The sequence below is a fragment of the Gossypium raimondii genome, chromosome 11, assembly GCF_025698545.1.
Source record: "Gossypium raimondii isolate GPD5lz chromosome 11, ASM2569854v1, whole genome shotgun sequence".
Lineage (NCBI taxonomy): Eukaryota > Viridiplantae > Streptophyta > Magnoliopsida > Malvales > Malvaceae > Gossypium > Gossypium raimondii.
In genome coordinates this window covers 7,048,902-7,067,610 of record NC_068575.1, presented here as the reverse complement: position 1 = coordinate 7,067,610, position 18,709 = coordinate 7,048,902, and the positions used below count along the sequence as shown (strand labels likewise).

The 18,709-nt window shown below is 30.9% G+C and overlaps 1 pseudogene; it reads right to left on the bottom strand.

Moving 5' to 3' along the window:
• Positions 1–270: 270 nt before the first annotated feature.
• Positions 271–5,544, bottom strand: LOC105761124 (ABC transporter C family member 3-like; annotated as a pseudogene).
• Positions 5,545–18,709: the final 13,165 nt, after the last annotated feature.

Below are 18,709 nucleotides of genomic sequence, written 5' to 3'. Positions count from 1 at the left end.
TTTTTTTGTCTAAACTCGTTTTCTAGACTTATATTTTTACTCAAACTCTCACTTTTGTGTCTAGACTATTGCATTTAACAGATGAATAAGATATGATAAATTGATTGAACATGTTATGCGGTTTAAAAATACTATGTTATATTTTAAATTAATGTGAAACCATTTAATTAAATTATCTCATAAATTTTAACATTTTTTGTTATTAATTACAAAAATTATCATTTTGCTCATTTTTTAATGTACAAGACTCTTTCACCCTTAGACTAAGGAGGCTGGAAGTTTATTAGCAATTTATCAAATGTTAAAACTATACATTTCAAATTTATTCGGATTTGGATGCAAATATAAAGTATAGATGTGTATTTGACACCAATGCATTTTTTAAATCGTTTATTGGGAGCCAAAGAAAATGGCACGAAACAATGAAAAACATTCACAATTACAAATTAAAAACATCACGAATTGTTTACACTCGTAAATTTTCTTCATCTTCATCATCTAATTCAATCCAGTTTCCATCAAAAACCAGAATTTGATCTCACAGTGTACTCTGCTACAAGCTGTGCAAATGATGAAGACTTGTTTTCCAGCAAACTTGATGGACTATCATATTCTTCTATTACTCCTGCAAAAACAAATGTTTTTTTTTCTATTTAAATGAAATGAACTTGAAAGAATCCATCTTAATAAGCAGAGCATACTGTACTACTAACCATGACTTAGAAGCAGAACCATGTCGCTATCCAGAACCGAAGTTATTCGGTGAGCGATCGTTATGACCGTACAATCGGAGAAGTGCTCCCTTAACGTCATCTGTATTAGGTTGTCAGTGGCTGTATCCACCGATGCGGTCGCTTCGTCAAGCACTAAGATCTTACTTTTCTTCAATAGTACACGTCCAAGGCACACCAACTGCCTTTGCCCCATGCTCCAATTCTCTCCATTCTCACTAACTGCACAACAATAATCATACTAAGTATAACTTATGCAACAGAAGGCAAACTTGTGCGTTATAAGATAGAAGGATCGAACCTGAGGAATTGAGCCGGCCGGCCTTGTTTCGAACTTCATCCCCGAGTCGGCATTTATCCAATGCCTTTAACACACAATATTGATGGATGTTAGACTTCGATTACCAATCATAAAAGACGGTGTTTTACTAAAATGAACCTACCTCCCAAATCTGTTCATCTGTGTATTCTTCAAGAGGGTCCAAGTTGCTTCGTATAGTCCCTTCGAACATGGTAGGCTCTGGAGGGATGATGCCGAGTCGTGAACGCAAATCATGCAACCCAATCGATGAGATGTTTACACCATCGATTATGATCTGCCCTGCTGCAGGTTCAACGATCCGGAAAAGTGTTTGTATAAGAGTTGATTTACCACTGCCTGTTCTCCCTACAATTCCGGTTTTCAACCCTCCAGGAAATGTGCAGGTCAGACCTCGCAACACAAGTGGCATGTGCGGGGCATATCGTACCTACATCGAGACCATCATCGTTTATTTAATACAGCCAATGCATAAGAAACAGGATCATAGAACACCACAACACTGCCTTGCCTGCAGATCACGAATCTGAACTTCTCCGTGGTACGGCCAACAATGGTCTGGGCGATTCGTTTCCACCACAAGGGCAGGCTCACTAGGAATACTACAGTACTGAAGTATTCTCTCAACAGATATAATTTTATTCTCCGTTTTGCAAATATTCCATACCATCGAAGCTTGCAATATATTTAGATTGAGTCCATACATCACAGCTAACCCGGCAATAGCTAAACGAACTAAAAATGCATCAAGTCATTCTCCTAGAACATCTGTTATCCAGTAGTCAATAAAGGTGCCAATACGCATCTGCATTTACTTACCGGGATGAATAACTCCCACCGGTGTAGAGATTAAAATGAATAAAGAGAAGGCAAAAGTAACAGTAGACAATAAGTCCAGGCGGAAGAACAGCCATTCCATTGCACCGGCAACATGGAATTTTGGACGAGAATACGAGTCGGTCAGCGCCATGTTTGTGTCTTGGAACCTTTTTTCTTGATCAAAGCTCCTTATAGTTGTTGCTCCTAAAATTGTTTCGGCAAAATTCTGTATTACTGGAGCTTTGCATACTCCAACCAGCCGCAAAAGTTCTCGTGCAGAAGATCTGTAATATTGCTGCGAGATTACAAATTTATGAGCATTCCTTTGTTCAGCAATAAGGCAATGATTAAATGTGTTCTACAAAGTAGAAAATTCGAGATTTTCCATGTGGTGCTGCATTGTAACAAGTCCATGATTTCATGCATTCCATAGCCACAATTCGGCAAGAGTTACCTGATACAAAATGCAGGTAGCAACCACTGGAATAAAAATGATAAAGATCTGCCAAGCAGCTTGAGACATGACTGCAATGATTCCAAGTAGATGGATAACTGAGAAAGCAAATGCGGCGACTTGATACGGGATGTCCATATCTACTGCTCTTTGATCTGTAGAAGCCTATAAGAGGCAGCAACAAAGTTTACAATACTTCAAAAACAAGGGACAAGTGCCAACAAAAATGAAGATAAATCGAATCTTTCGTATCCATACAGGAAAAACATTAGATGCTTACTCTGTTGAGGATTCTTCCACTCGGTGTAGAATCGAAGAAAGACATAGGAGCGCGGAAAATGCAAAGATGCATCTTTTTAAAGAGAAGAGTGGCTGTTTTATATCCAGCTGTACCAAGAAGCATGGATATGGCTAAGACACAAACGGCACTTGAAATGGCCAAAGCCAAATAGACAATGGTTAGTGTAAAGTTCCCAACTGGAGGCTTTATGTCTGCCGACATCGGTGATCCCCAAGCCATCCAATAGTTGCTGCCTATTTGATAAATCTGAAGGAGAATCAGAGCACGCAATATTAAATGCACAAGAGCTCCTCCATATGCCATTGTGATGTACTTCCAGTAGACCGAAAACCCTACTTGTCCTTTCTCTCATTCTTCTTCTTGAACAAGTTGTCCTTTTGGTCCGACATCATCTACTTTACCGCTCTCATTACCTTGGTTTTCTTCTATCTGCACTTTCCCATTAGTAGTACCTATATCACCTTCTTCACTGGTAGTTCGTTCCGAAACCGAACATGCTTTGACGGTATCAAGGGCCAACAAAGCTTTCTTATGTGCATCCACAAGTTCCATAAAATCAGTACCTGATTTGAGAATATCATTATACTTTCCAGCTTGAACAATCCTGCCACCTTTCATCACCTAACAAATTAATATGTAAATACAAGTTGAATCCAGTTAATAAATTATTTCTTGAATCTAAGACATATGATGAAAATAAATGAAAATAATGTAAACAATAGCTCACCAAAATTAGATCAGCAGCTGGTAAAATCTCGACTTGATTAGTGACATAAATCACTGTTTTTGATCTCAAATTGTTTAGTAAAACCTCCTGCATGCCATTCAAAAGAATAAACAAGATGCTCCGAGTTCATACATAACTATTTCAACTAAATTAACTATAGAAACTCTTAAAATACATGCCATATGATCATAGGAGGACATTGCCTTAAATAAATGAGATCGGGTGTGAGCATCCACCGTGCTGAAAGGATCATCAAACAGATAGATATCGGCATCATGGTACAGAGCACGAGCAATCTGTATTCTGTGCTTTTGTCCACCACTCAGATTGATTCCCCATTCGCCTATAACTGTGTGATCACCGAAAGAATTTCGAGATCCTTCTTGAGGGCACAAGCTTCAAGCACTTTGTCATACTTGTCTCTGTCCATTTCCTTACCGAACAATATGTTGTCTACAATCTTGCCACTTTGTATCCAAGGTGACTGAGCAACATAGGCTGTTGTACCAAACAACTTCAGAGTTCCTGATATCTTTGGTAACTCTCCCAAAAGACAGGAAAGAAAACTTGATTTGCCAGAGCCAACCGTACCACAAACAGCAACACTCATGCCATGGGAAACTTTCAAGTTTATATCTTTTAGTGTTGCAGTAGGGGATGACATATCCCAAGAGAAGTTCCCATCAGCAATCTCAATCGCTGTTTCGGAACTACCACTCGGTAGTTTTTCTATAGCATCAAGCTGCAAGTCATCGAGCCGGAGGAGGGCAGCAATTCGATCAAGTGACACCTTTGTTTGAGCTATCATTGAGATTGTGCCAGGAAGGTTGTAGATTGGCTCCTGAAGAATCCTGAATGTTGCGACTGCAGATAGGATCTTCCCTGACACAAGTGGGACTCCTAAGAACATGCAAGCACCAAAAGTGGCAGCAGACACAAAAGTTGGTGCAACCAAGAAAACAGAATCAATCATGGCATTCGTATAAACGTAACATTTTAACCATCCTTCCTCGACCCTCCTGAGCCCGAAAATCTTAGAGAGGAACTTCATTTCCCACCCCTGCAGTTTAAGAATCCTCATATTCCTCAAAATTTCATATGTTGTCTTCATCCTTGTATCTTTTGATTCCATTAACTTATACTGAAACTTCTCTAGCATTTTCCTCAAAGGAATATTGGCCAACATAACAAGTACGTTAGCAACAAAAGCGGCAATGGATGCCAGCCCCAGGGCCTTATACAAGATCAATAAAGCCAAAGCAACGTGCAAAGCTACCATCCATGGATCATGCATGTACCAACTAAAGTCACCCACCCTTTCTGCATCAACAATCATGAAATTGATTATCTTCCCACTGGTATGGCTCTGCTTCGACTGACACGAAAGGGTTAACCCCTTGTTATATATCATTGCTACCAATAGAGCCCTCTGCCTAATTCCAACTTGTTGCAACTTAAATAACCTGTGCCTCTGAGACAGACACTCCACTAGCTTGGCAACAAAGAAAGCAGCAACTAGAAGATACCCCTCAGCCTTAAATTGCCTTTTCCCATTCAGACACTGAACGAAAGGGTCGATGAGGTATGAACCCACATACAAAGCCACCGTGTAAGTAAATGAAAGCAAAGCTGTCCAAAGAATATCTTTCCAAGCCGAAAAGAACAGTGCCTTCACCAGCTTAAGGGAGGTAACACCATTCCCCTCACTATCAGCTGATTCAAGCCTGTTTTTAAATTTTGGAAATGCCCCAATAACACTATCGTGGCTATCTAGCTGAGGAACATCCGTAAGATCTAATGGTTTCTTAGTGCCAGCAGCAATGAGAGGCCCCATCCAAGAAAATGTAAGACGGCTGAAAGAACCAGCATTTGAATATGGGGATACAGTATCAACCCCTTTTTCATTACTGAACTCTACATTACTAACCCTAGAATCCCCATTTAGAAGGGTCTCCTCAAGGATTGAATCTTCACCCTCAGTTCTTAAACTAGTAGCTGTACACATTAGTAAAGACGATCGTAAAAGGATTTTTTTTTTTTTTTAGTTTTGGGAGTAGAAAAATTTGGGTTGCAGTTTTCAGATTAAAGTTTTGATTGGTTTCAAGTGAATATACAAATGCAAGGAAAGCAAAATAGGAGGCAGAGACCGCGAAAGGGTTGGTGGAGCCTTCGCCCCCTCATGTCGTCATTTTTGACTCCGAAATAGCTTTTTATTTTTTATTTTACTTTGGTGTCGGTTTTCCAGAAATGACAAATAGTAAAGTAGCGAAAATATGGGAGAGAAAGAATGGCCCTAGTTATTGGGTTCTCAAATGATTAGTACGTACTATGTCAATAAAATTATTTTGTTTGTGTCCCTATCATTTTAAGCAATGAAACATGAAACATTTCTATCAAATCGTAAACAATGGGTAGTTGAAATCTAATATATTAAAAAAAGAAGAAGAAAATATGAGTATTATTTTTTTAATATGTATGATTCAAGTGTTTATAATTTGATATCTGAGGTTTTAATATGATTTTAATACGTTTAAGCTAATGACTGATCTAATGGAATGACTTAATAGGTATGATATTGATATTTTGGTGATGGAACAATTTGAACTTTGGACATGCATTTGAAATGCAAGTCATAGTTTGAGGATTGAATTTAACATTTCCCAACGGTCCTTGTCCTGCTGACTCATCGGATCAAATGACAGAAAAAGTCAAAAGAAAAAAAAACATGATAGTCACACTAGACAGCAACTTCAGCACACACCGCGTTAATCCGAGGGATTCGGTAGTCAGACGCAAGTTGAGTATGATCCTTCTCCCTGCTGACTCACATTCCACTTGATGCAGGGTGCCGTCATCAGGTTAGTAAACCAATCACACACGGCGATGCAGAACTAGGCGCCCCCTTTTACATTTTTTCCTTTTTAAATTTGGTGTGATGGCAGATTGCGACAGTTGGCCTGAATGCATGCGGTCTCTCTAATTTTCTAAATACTTTAATACCTTCCAACTATCCTTCATGTGGGTACCCTATTCTAGAGTTCTGGAACTGTCAACTCCACTCACCCTTCATTTTCCTTCTAATAAAATAATTATTAGGATGAATTTTATTTGTATTAATCGCCTTTATTAATTTTTAAAGATCAATTAAGAATTAAGAATATGTTGCTTTTTGGAGTTAAAAATGTTTTATTATTAATAGACCAAGTAATTATTTAATTTAAACAAACAAATGTCAAAGTACTAGAAAGAAAATTGTTGTAAAGTTTTTGATATAGTTGAAGCAATTCCTTTAATCAGTTGTAATGCGTGAAATGGAATTTGATATTTCAACGTGGAAAATGATGGTTTTATTTATAATTCAATTTATTTTATGCTTAATTATCTTAAAATTTATATATCTATTATTCATCTTATTATTTCCGGTTTATGTCTATATGAGACTGTTGGCTTTTAAGAATAAAGGCATACAAAGATAATGAAAGTTTTAGGTACTAAAGATAAATTTCATAGATTAATAGATTGTCTATATAAAGATAAAATTTGCAATCATGCTATACATATTGACTCTAAAAATGAAAATAATATTTCAGCTCGAGTAAAAGTTTTAATAGTTTAATGAATATTACTTCTATATATTTTCATAAATTAAAATAGAACAACAAGTAAATAATTTAGGTAAAGTTACGTAATTAGATTTGAACAATGAATCTAAAGAAATCTTATCGATGTTAATAATAAACTACAAGTTATTATTAATAAAAATATAGAAAAATAAAAGATTTATTAGGACATTTATATTATGGAAATAGTAATATAATATTAACTTTGTTCGAAGAAGAATATATTTCTTCGAAGAATCATCTTCTATTAATAAAATAAATAAAACCGAAAAACAGAAAAAATATACTCATCAATAAAATATGATTTCCAATCCTATAAACAACTTATAGAACATTGGAAGAATAAATTTACTAAGACATTTGATAAAAATGAAAGAATAAAATATCTAAAACTAATAGAACAACTTTATGAATATCATAAAGAATTGTTTACATTATTTAATTATCATTATATGTTAAATTATGATACTACAGATAGTAGTAGTAGTTCTAATAATTCTATCAATTTAGAAGATATAAATGTTACTAGTTATAATTCGATAAAGAAAGTACTTCAACAGATGAGGAAGAAAATATAGAAATATCAAAACCTATGGATATTGATAAAAGCAGATCCTTATGAAAAAGAAAAATAGAGAAAAGATGATTATCTAAGATCTTTTAATAAATTTTATGAAAAGTTGAAAATACAACTAGAATTTTTGGTAATCAAACCGAAAGTATTGCTACAAATGAAATAAAATTTGAAAACTTAGGAGAACCCTCTACTCAACCTATACCTCATAGAATAGATGATCTAAATAAAAGAAATGTTGCTCAATGATAAATATATTTAGATCTAACTAATGTTCCTATGGCATACTATGAAAAACCATAGATGATTGGATACAATCTATGACTATTGTTGTTAATAACAACAACAATATATGGTCAAAAGAAAATTTTCTAAACTATTTTGTTGGAATATTTCAAAGAGATGTTCTACAATTTCTAAGAATATGGGAAGAACACGAGAAAGATAAACAACAAAAAAGGCGGTTAATTAACTGATTGGAACTCCCAAAGATCTTTTAAAATGATTAACTTTTATTCTAAAAATAGAATTTTGTGGATATACTGATAAAAAAGATCAGGATTGTTAGTCTAATTATATATTGTCAAAAATTAAATTATGTGATATTAGATATTTAGAAGAATTTTCTAAAAAATTTCTTCATGAATATCAAAAACTAAAAAATTGAAAATATAGAATTTTGGAAAAACCAATATTTTCATAAATTACCACCACCATGGGATGAGATTTGTATAAAAAAATTGTAACACCCCTTACCCGAGACCATTTCCGGAGTCGAGCACGAAGCGTTACTTGATTATCTTGCTAGTTTGGAGCATAAAAATTTACTTTTGAAATTAATTTCACTATTTACAACAAATCTGTCCAATCATGCAGCATTTACTAATTTAATTATAACTCGAGCTACGGAACTCAAAATTTAACTCCGTAAATTTTCCCTAAAATTAGACTCATATATCTTCTTACCATAAAATTTTTGGAATTTTTGGTTCAGCCAGTTAGTTCAGTTTATTAGTTAAATTCTCCCCTATTTCATCATTCGACTGTCCTGACCTCTTGTCACTAAAAATAAATTTTCTCACTGTAAAATTTTCATATGGTGTTCTCCCTTGTTTCTACAGAAAATAGACTCATTAAGGAATCTATACATATAAAATATAAATCATAACTATTTTTGTTCAATTTTTAATGATTTTCTAAAGTCAGAACAGAGGACTCCACAAACAGTTTTGACCCTGTCTAACCAAATTTCACATATCTCAAAATATAAAATTCCTTTTTCTACACCGTTATTTTTCTATGAAAATAGACTCAATAAGCTTTAATTCTATATATCACTCATTCTCTAATTCATTTTATACTCAAAGCCAAGTCATTGTTGCTGTTCCAATTCTATTTCATTGCAAGTTTTTACTCTTTCACAATTTCTAGATATAAACTATTACCTAGGCATTCATAACACCAAACATATTCATGCTTAACCAATTTAATAGCCAAATATTACCATATAATTACACATCATTCTTTAGCAACATTCTAAATACAAACATTCAAAATGGCTAAGTCCCTATACATGCCATAGTTCAAACATAGTTCATCATAAAATACCGAGTTGTTGTTGTTGATAGTGTGGACGATCTCCGACGTCTTTAAGATCCCTGAAGTAGCTTTGCAACACTATAAGAGAAAGAAAAATAAAAGAAGTAAGCATAGAGCTTAGTAAGTTTACAAGCAAATAAATAACAACATTTAACACAAGTAATAATACTCAAGTGACATAATCTTTAATTTCCTATTTACTTAATCTCTTACTCGTTCTCTTGCTTGTTTACTTAGATAACTCATAATTACGACTTACTTTTCTCTTGCTGAAATGTTGATTTTCAATTGTTAATATAATATATTCTTAACTCTTATAACTCACCTGAGCTTGCCATTTATGCTTTTAACTGAACTTTCATGAACATGATTTATTTACTAACCCGTTGAGCCACATTGGAATAATAAGGATACTTGGGTCTCTTTCTGTAAATAACATGCCAAAGCCATGTCCCAGACATGGTCTTACATGGGATGTTCTGGTACTGCCAATGCCATATCCCAGATATGGTCTTACATGGGAGCTCTCATATCGGTGCCCATGCCATGTCCCAGACATGGTCTTACGGGGGACCTCTCATCTCGGTGCCAACGCCATGTACCAGACATGGTCTTACATGGGACCTCTCGTAATCTCAATGATGCCAATGCCATGTTCCAAACATGGTCTTACATGGGATCTCATCACCCAAATGTCATGACATTTGTATCCAATATCTTCCTTATGTTTCAACGGGACTCTTTAATACAAATTCTCTATCGTCTCATACGTGAGTCATCATCAAATAAATTCATGAAATAAATACATAATTGCTGGAAAATATCAGCATTAATAATAATTATTGAAATATTGCATTTATTTAACGTAAACTTACCTCGGTAGAAGATATAGCCAAATTTATCAATTTAGTCTTCAACCTTTTTCTTTCCTCGATCTAACCCCGGATTTCATTCTTCTTGATCTAAAATAGCAAATTTAACTTATTTAATACTCACATTTATCAAAACAGCCCTCGACTCTAACTTTAGCAAAATTACAATTTTACCCCTAAACTTTTACATAATTACACTTTGGCCCCAAGGCTCGGAAATTAAACTTCATCTCTTATTCTTATGTTTTATAACATGCTGAACATTTTTCCCTTCTATGACAACATCAAATTATCACTCTAACACCTACTTATGAACATTAGGTATTTTTACCGATTATGTCAGCTTACCCGTTTTCATTTTAAAATCGACTAGCAAAAGTTGTTTAACATAATTTTTAGCTTCATATTCTACCATAAAACATCAAAATAAACACTTTTCACCTATGAGTATTTTTCCAAATATGAACCCTAGGTTAAATTATTGCTAGAATAAGCTAAATTAAGCTACCGGGATCTCAAAAACGTAAAGAACATTAAAAACGGGGCTTGGAATAACTTACTATGAGCTTGAGAAAGGGTAAAAACCCTAGCTATGGTGTCCCTTGATATTCGGCCAAGCTATGGAGAAGATGAGCATATTTTGCCATCTTTTTCCCTTTTAATTCTATTTATTATTCAATGACTTAAATACCCTTTATTAAAAATTTATTTATTTTTATCTATGCATGCCTATTTTTGTCCATGAAAATTTTATGGTCTAATTACCATTTAAGGACCTCTACTTTAATTGTGGACTTCAAATAAATCCTTTACCATTTTAAACTCATGCTTACCCACTTTTGCAACTAAGTCCTAATAGGCAATTTATGCATGCAATCAATAAAATTTCCTACCAATACTCTAATACTTATATCTAATCACTCGATGAATCATAAAAATTAATTGGTATAAACTTTTCTATCGATATTGTTATACGATTTTCCTATCTTTTCTATATTTATGCAAAAATATTAGAAATAAATTTCTCTTTAAATCGGATTTGTGGTCACAAAACCACTATTTTGATAATCTTAAATTTGGGCCATTACAAAATACAATTCTTATTTAGAAAAAGCATAGTAAAATAACTAGAGTAGAACCAGAAAGTATAGATTCTATAGGAAATAGAATTAATTTTGCAAAAGAAAGAATAATCATTTTGTCTACAAAGTAAGCTTCTAAACAAGTTAAGCATATATTAAGTTATAAGCATTGTACAAAAATTTTAGAAAATGAATGGGAATTTGGATGTAAACCCATACGTCCTAATACTTATAAAAAACATAAAAGAAAAATAGAATATATAAGCTAGTTAGATGGAAACCGGAAATAAAAAATATCTGGTTATAATAAAAAGAAAAGATTTGTTATAAGAAAAACTTCTAAAAACCTAAAACAAATATGTAAATGTTTTATATGTGATGAAGAAGGACATATAGCACCAAATTGTCCTAATAAAGAAAAAGTGCAAGAAAAATTATTAAAACTCTTGAAGAACAATATTTAGAAATATGTTCGAAGTGGAAATAAATCGAGAAAAATATTTTATGAATTAATATCGAAAATGATTTTGATACAGATAAAGAAGAATATATATTTATGTCTAATATGGAAGCAGTTCTAATAATCAATTAGAAGAAATTCCTAAAATGAACAACAAGATATAAAATTAGGAAATATAATAAGAGAAGAAAAGACTTTTCCAATTAAATGATAGAAAAATTAATAAAATTATATTTCTAAAGAATAAATTTATAAAATATCTAAATATAAGATATGGAGTCGAAGACATATAGAAAAAAAAGTGGTAATACAAGTAGCTAAAGACACTAAAGGTGGATTAATAGAAATCTCATTATTTACTAAAGATAAAATTAAGAGGATTAAAAGAAATATTCTCAAGTTAGATATATACATTTAGGAATAATAATGATAACAATAAGAGCTTTGTTTTGAAAAGTTCATGATATACCAATAATAACAGTTTTATTAGACAAAAGATCCGAAAATCTAATAATAGCATTTATTGGAGGAATTCAATCAAATTTACATAGAAGAGTGATAGGATTTAAGGTTAAACCAAATTATTTTATATCTATTTCCGATCCTCTAATAGAAAAATGTTTATGTCTTAGAATTCGGACAAAAATTCTGAAATTAATGATTTAGCGAAGATCTAGCAATAAATTGGACTTCTATTAATGAATATACTAATACAGAGAAGTAGAAATCAACGAAATTAATAATAAAATTATTGAGCTATTTGAACCTAATAAATTCACTATTGAAATACAACCAAATTTGTTACATTTAAGAGATTTATCAATACCAAGAGTTTGGATGATAGAAAAGATAAGTAGTACAAGTACTTCTAAACCTGTAAGTACTATAGAATATATGCTATCTGGGGATAAATTATATTTTAAAAATACTGCTATAACAAATACAAATGATAATTTAGTTTTACCTCAAATACTCAAATAGAGGAAGATGAGAAAACTACATGTACAAGTTCTATATCTTTAACACCAATAGGAATGAAAACAATTCATATTCCTATTTTCCCCACGAACCAAGTAGAAATTCAGTATCTTCTAGAAACACTAGAATGGAAGAAATACAAACTTGATAATAATTCAACAAATGAAAATTGAAACAAGTGATGTAATTACATTTTCAAATTTTCAATCCAGAAATATTACACATATATTGAAATTACATTTCAATTTAGAAAATATAAAACATATTTTTACATGCTTTATTAGAATCTTGGAGCTACAACTAGTAGTTGCAAAAGAATGATATTCCTTTAGAAAATGGGAACATATGAAACATCGAATAAAAGCCATAGGAATAGATGGTAATGAAACTATAATTCAATATAAAGTTAGGAATATACCAATGTACATAAATAATGTAAGATTTGTGATACCTAAAATTTATACTTTACAACAATGCATGGAGATATATTATTAGGTAATAATAATATCAACATTTACCATTCTCTATTGATAAAAATTTAATTATGTTATCTCAAAAAAACTTCAGAGAAATACCATTAGTAGAAAAGCATAAATTTGTTTGTGATAAAAACTTTCCACCACCAAGAAAAGAACAAATTAAACAACTTGAAACAAGTCATTGATTATTTAAAATATTAGAAAATAATTTTGTGAAATAAAATTAGAAAATCCTAATAAAATTATTAGAGTTAAACCAATGATCTATACTAAACAAGATATAAATGAATTTGATATGCAAATTAAAGAAATATTAGAAAAGGATTAATAGAAACAACTAATAGTTCACATTCGGTCCAACTTTTATGGTTAGAAATTACGCTGAAATAAAAAGAGGAAAAGCTAGAATGGTTATTAATTAGAAAAGATTAAATCAAAATATTATTTTTGATGGATATTTTATTCAAGAAAGGATGTTTTAATTAATCAAGCCAAACAAGCAAAATATTTTAGTAAATTTGATCAGAATTGGGTTTTTACAAAATTATTATAAAAAATAAAAATAACCAAAATATTATAACTTTTTTATTTACCAAAATATACCCAAAAAAACAGAAAAAAAACCTGACAACAGCCTGATCAGGCCAATCTCATTTAATAACTCTATTTTAATGTGATTGGCCTGATCAGGCTGTTGTCAAGTTTTTTTTTCTGTTTTTTGTTTTTTTGGTATATTTTGGTAAATAAAAAAATTTATAATATTTTGGTAAATAAAAAAAGTTATAATATTTTGGTTATTTTTTTATTTTTTTATAATAATTTTGTAAAAAAACCCTTGTAAATCAGGATTCTGGCAAATCATATTAACAGAAGAGTCCAAGCATTTGACAGCTTTTAGTGCACCTAATGGACATTATCAATGGAAAGTAATGCCATTTGGATTATGCAGTGCACCACAAATCTTTCAAAGATGGATGGATTCTATATTTAATAAATATAAACAAAGTTGTGTAGTTTATATAGATGGTATTTTAATATTTTCGGACACATTAGAATACATAGAAAACATTTAAATATCATTTCTCAAGAATTCATAAAACATGGAATTATACTAAGTCCTAAGAAAATAGAGGTAGAAAAACGAAATAGAATTCTTAGGATTAAAATTATCTGCAGATAGTCTTAAACTATAAGATCATATTATAGTAAAAATAAAAGAATTCACTAAAAAATTGAAGATAAAAAGTAGCTTTAACAAATTTTAGGAATTATTAATCATGGAAGAAATTTCTTTTCTAACTTATCTGAAAAAATAGGTAAGTTATATGAAAAACTAAAAAGGATAAACCTTTTATCTAGGCTAAAACAGACTCGTAAATTATAAAAATTTAAAATTTGAAATAAATCATATTCCAAAAGTTTATTTACCCAAAGAAGGTGATAAATTAATTTTAGAAACAAATGCCTCACAAAACTATTGGGGTTGTATTTTAAAAGCTAAAACAATAAAATGAAGAATGAATATGTGAATATAGTTCGAAAAATTTAAACCAAATGAAATTAATTATGTTATATATGAAAAATAATTATTAGAAATAAAGAAATGAATAAAAACTTAAAAGAATTATTAGTAATAAAGAAATGAATAAAAAACTTTCTCATATATTTAACACCTGAAAATTTTATTATAAAAACTAATTATTAAGTAGTTAAATATTTCAATAATAGTTTAAAAACATATCACACTCGTTTTCTATGCACATCACACAAGATATAAACATATCAGTCAACCATAGTCGCAAGCTAGTGTATTTAAACATAACTCTTTTTGGGGCTAACCACATGATAAACCATTTCAATGCATAACTTATAAATTTAACGTGGCATAGTCTAGCCACTACTTGGTCAAAGCCTAAGCATGTATACCAAATATGTTAGCCAAATACACATATAGCATAAGCATTATAAGCATGGATGAGCACAACATTTATTCATGTACTTACCAACATGTGTTAATTCATAAATCATTCATGACATTATTTCATGCCAAATCATATACCGAATATACCATACTCACATACTATGAAACTTTATTTTCACACATGAGCTTAAACCATGACCAATAATGCACAAATATAAGCATCATTTCTATTTCATCGTTTATCAATTATAATCAAGCATATGACCAATTATACACAAATCATTCATATATTTCCCAATTTTCCTCCACCTCCTCTCCATTCCTCATCCTTAATGTGTATAACACATTTAAACAACATTATTCATACTTTCACTATTTTCTTGTATGTAAAATTCAAGCTATCCGTCTGAGTCAGAGTCACTAAATTATTTTTATCCGGAGATACAGAGCTCAAAATTAAGATCCATAAATTTTCCCTGAAACTAGACTCACATATCTTCTTACCATAACATTTTCAAAATTTTTTGTTTAGCCAATTAGTACAGTTTATTCTTTAAAGTTTCCCCCGTTTCGCTATCTGACAGCTCCAACCACCCTTCACTAAAAATGAATTAGCTAATTGTACAGAATTCCGATGATGTTTTCGTTCTTTCCTTTGAAAATAGATTCATTAAAGATTCTAAGAGTATAAATTATAACTCACAAATATTTTTCTTCAATTTTTGATGATTTTCCAAAGTCAAAACCAGGGAACCCGAAATCATTCTGACATTGTCTCACAAAATTTATTATATCTCATGATTTACAATTCCATTGCTTACACCGTTTGTTCTATGAGAAACTAGACTCAATAAGCTTTAATTTCATATTTTATTCACCCTCTAATTCAATTTCCACAATTTTTGGTGATTTTTCAAATTTATACTACTGTTGCTGTCCAAAACCGCTTTAGTGCAAAATGTTGATTTCCATTTTGCCCCAAATTTCACAGTTTATACAATTCGGTCCTTTCTCAATTAACCCCTCAATTAATCTAATTTTCTCAATTAATACATTACCAAGACATTATAGGTTGTTTCACAACTATTGAAATTCAGAATTTCCACATATAACTCTATCTTCAAACTCTTTTACTATTAGGTCCCAAACATTCACTTTCTATTCAATTCTTTCAATAAAATCAGCATATGAACAATTTAAAGCTCTAATTCCATGCTAAATCATCATATACTTCCAGCATGTATTCATATCAACTTTCAACTTCTTTCATAGAATCAAAAACTAATGAATACAATAAGTGGGCCTAGTTGTAAAAGTCACAAAAACACAAAATTTTCAAGAAATAATCAAGAATTGAACTTACCTGCAGCAAAAATAGGAATAATCAGCTTAAGGAAACCCTTCTATGGTGTTTTTGCTGTTGAGAATGCAGAAAAATAAAAAGAAATCTAGATAATTCCACTTTGGTCCTAACTTTATTAAGTAAATTTTGCAATATTCCAATTTTGCCCTTAATTATCCTTACTTTGTTGCTGATTTCATGCCTTTGTCGTCCAGCCCAAATAGACATTGGGTCTATTTGCCTTTTAAGCTCTCTTCCTTTTATCATTTAAACTATTTAATCATTTCCCATAATTTTACATTTGTTACAATTTAGTCCTTTTTGTTCAATTAATTATCGGAACTTTAAAATTTCCTAACGAAACTTTAATACTAACTTTTTAACACTACATAAATATTTATAAAAATATTTATGGCTCGGTTTAAAATTCCTGAGGTCTCGATACCTCATTTTCGATTCTAATTATTTTAATATTTATTTCTAGTGTACTATTCACTATTTCAAAAAATTTCCTAACTTCACATTTAACTTATACACACTAAATTAATAATATTTTCTACCCATTTGTCCAATTTAGTGATATCGAATTACCGTTCCGACACCTCTGAAAATTTAGGCAATTACATTTTTCCTCGTCGGATTTGTGGTCCCAAAACCACTGTTCCGACTAGACCCAAAATCTGGCTGTTACGAAAATCCTATCATATTATCCACTAAAGTGTCGATGTGAGGTAACGGGAAATTGCCTTTCAGGCTAGCCTTGTTTAAATTCCTATAGCCTACACGCAGTCGTACTTTTCTATCTTTTTTAGAGACATAGACTATATTGGCTAGCCTTGTTTCGAGTTTTACTGAACATTCTATTAATAAGATATGTAGTTGTTAACAAGACTTCTCCCCAAAGATAACGTGGTACCTGACTAGTGAACATTAAGGCTCTAATTACTTCCAAAAGATGATGATTTTTTCTTTCTGCAATCCCATTCTGTTGTGGTGTATTTGTACAAGAGCTTTGGTGGACTATTACATGTTTGGTTAAGAAAACACCTAATTGGTCACTAAAAAATTCCCACCATTATCACTCCGAAATACTTTTATTTTCACACCAAATTGTGTTTTCACCATAGCATAAAAAGACTGAAACATATTTTTAACTTTAAACTTATCTTTTAATAAAAACACCTAATAAATGTGAGTATGATCATCGATAATTGTGACAAATCAACGTTTTCCTAAAAAAGTTAAGACTCTCGAAGGTCCCTAAACATCACTATGAATTAACAAAAAAAGGTTTGGAAGCTTTATATTTTTAAGGTGGAAAGAATGGCGGGTTTTTTACAAAATTATTATAAAAAAATAAAAATAACCAAAATATTATAAATTTTTTTATTTACCAAAATATTATAAATTTTTTTTATTTACCAAAATATGCCAAAAAAACAAAAAACAGAAAAAAAAAACCTGACAACAGCCTGATCAGGCCAATCACATTGGAGGCACCAAAGGTGCCAAAGAGATTGGCGGCACCAATGGTGCCAAAGGACTAAAATGTAACTATCTGTAGTTTCAAGGACCTGACCTGCAAATTTACCATTTTGAATTTTGAAAGTGAATTGTTGCTGTACACGCACGCACTAAAATTGAAATGTGGCTAATTGCCTTCTAAGCCCTCCTTATTTATTATTTTCTTTTTATTCCCCTTCAACTCACTTTTTTATTTAATAAACAAGCCCTCAACCTATTTTTGTAGTTAAATAAGCTCTTAATATATGATTTTTACTCATAAAAGCCCTTTATTTTATTATTAAAGTAAATATATTTTACCTAAAGTAAAGCTATTTAAAAATTATAAACTAATTCGCATTTTATGTATTATTTTGGTAATTTGATGAGAATAGTTTATTTAAAAATTTACTAAATTTGATGAGAATAGTTTATAATTATAATTTATTTTTCTATTTGGGTTACATTTATGGGTGATCGGTTTATTATTACTTCGGTTTTTCAATAAGGCATGCACGGTATTTCTATTAATTTTTTAATTAAATCTAATATTAGTTAAGTGATAATTAAGATACTTAGAATTCTAATTAGTAATAACTCTATTCTAATTTAATAAACTATTCTCATTTAATAACAGAGTTATTAAATGAGAATAGTTTATTAAATTAGAATAGAGTTATTAAATGAGAATAGTTTATTAAATTAAAATAGAGTTATTAAATGAGAATAATTTATTAAATTAAAATAGAGTTATTACTTAATTAGAATTCTAAGTATCTTAATTATCACTTAACTAATATTAGAGTTATTAAATGAGAATAGTTTATTAAATTAAAATAGAGTTATTAAATGAGAATAGTTTATTAAATTAAAATAGAGTTATTAAATGAGAATAATTTATTAAATTAAAATAGAGTTATTACTTAAT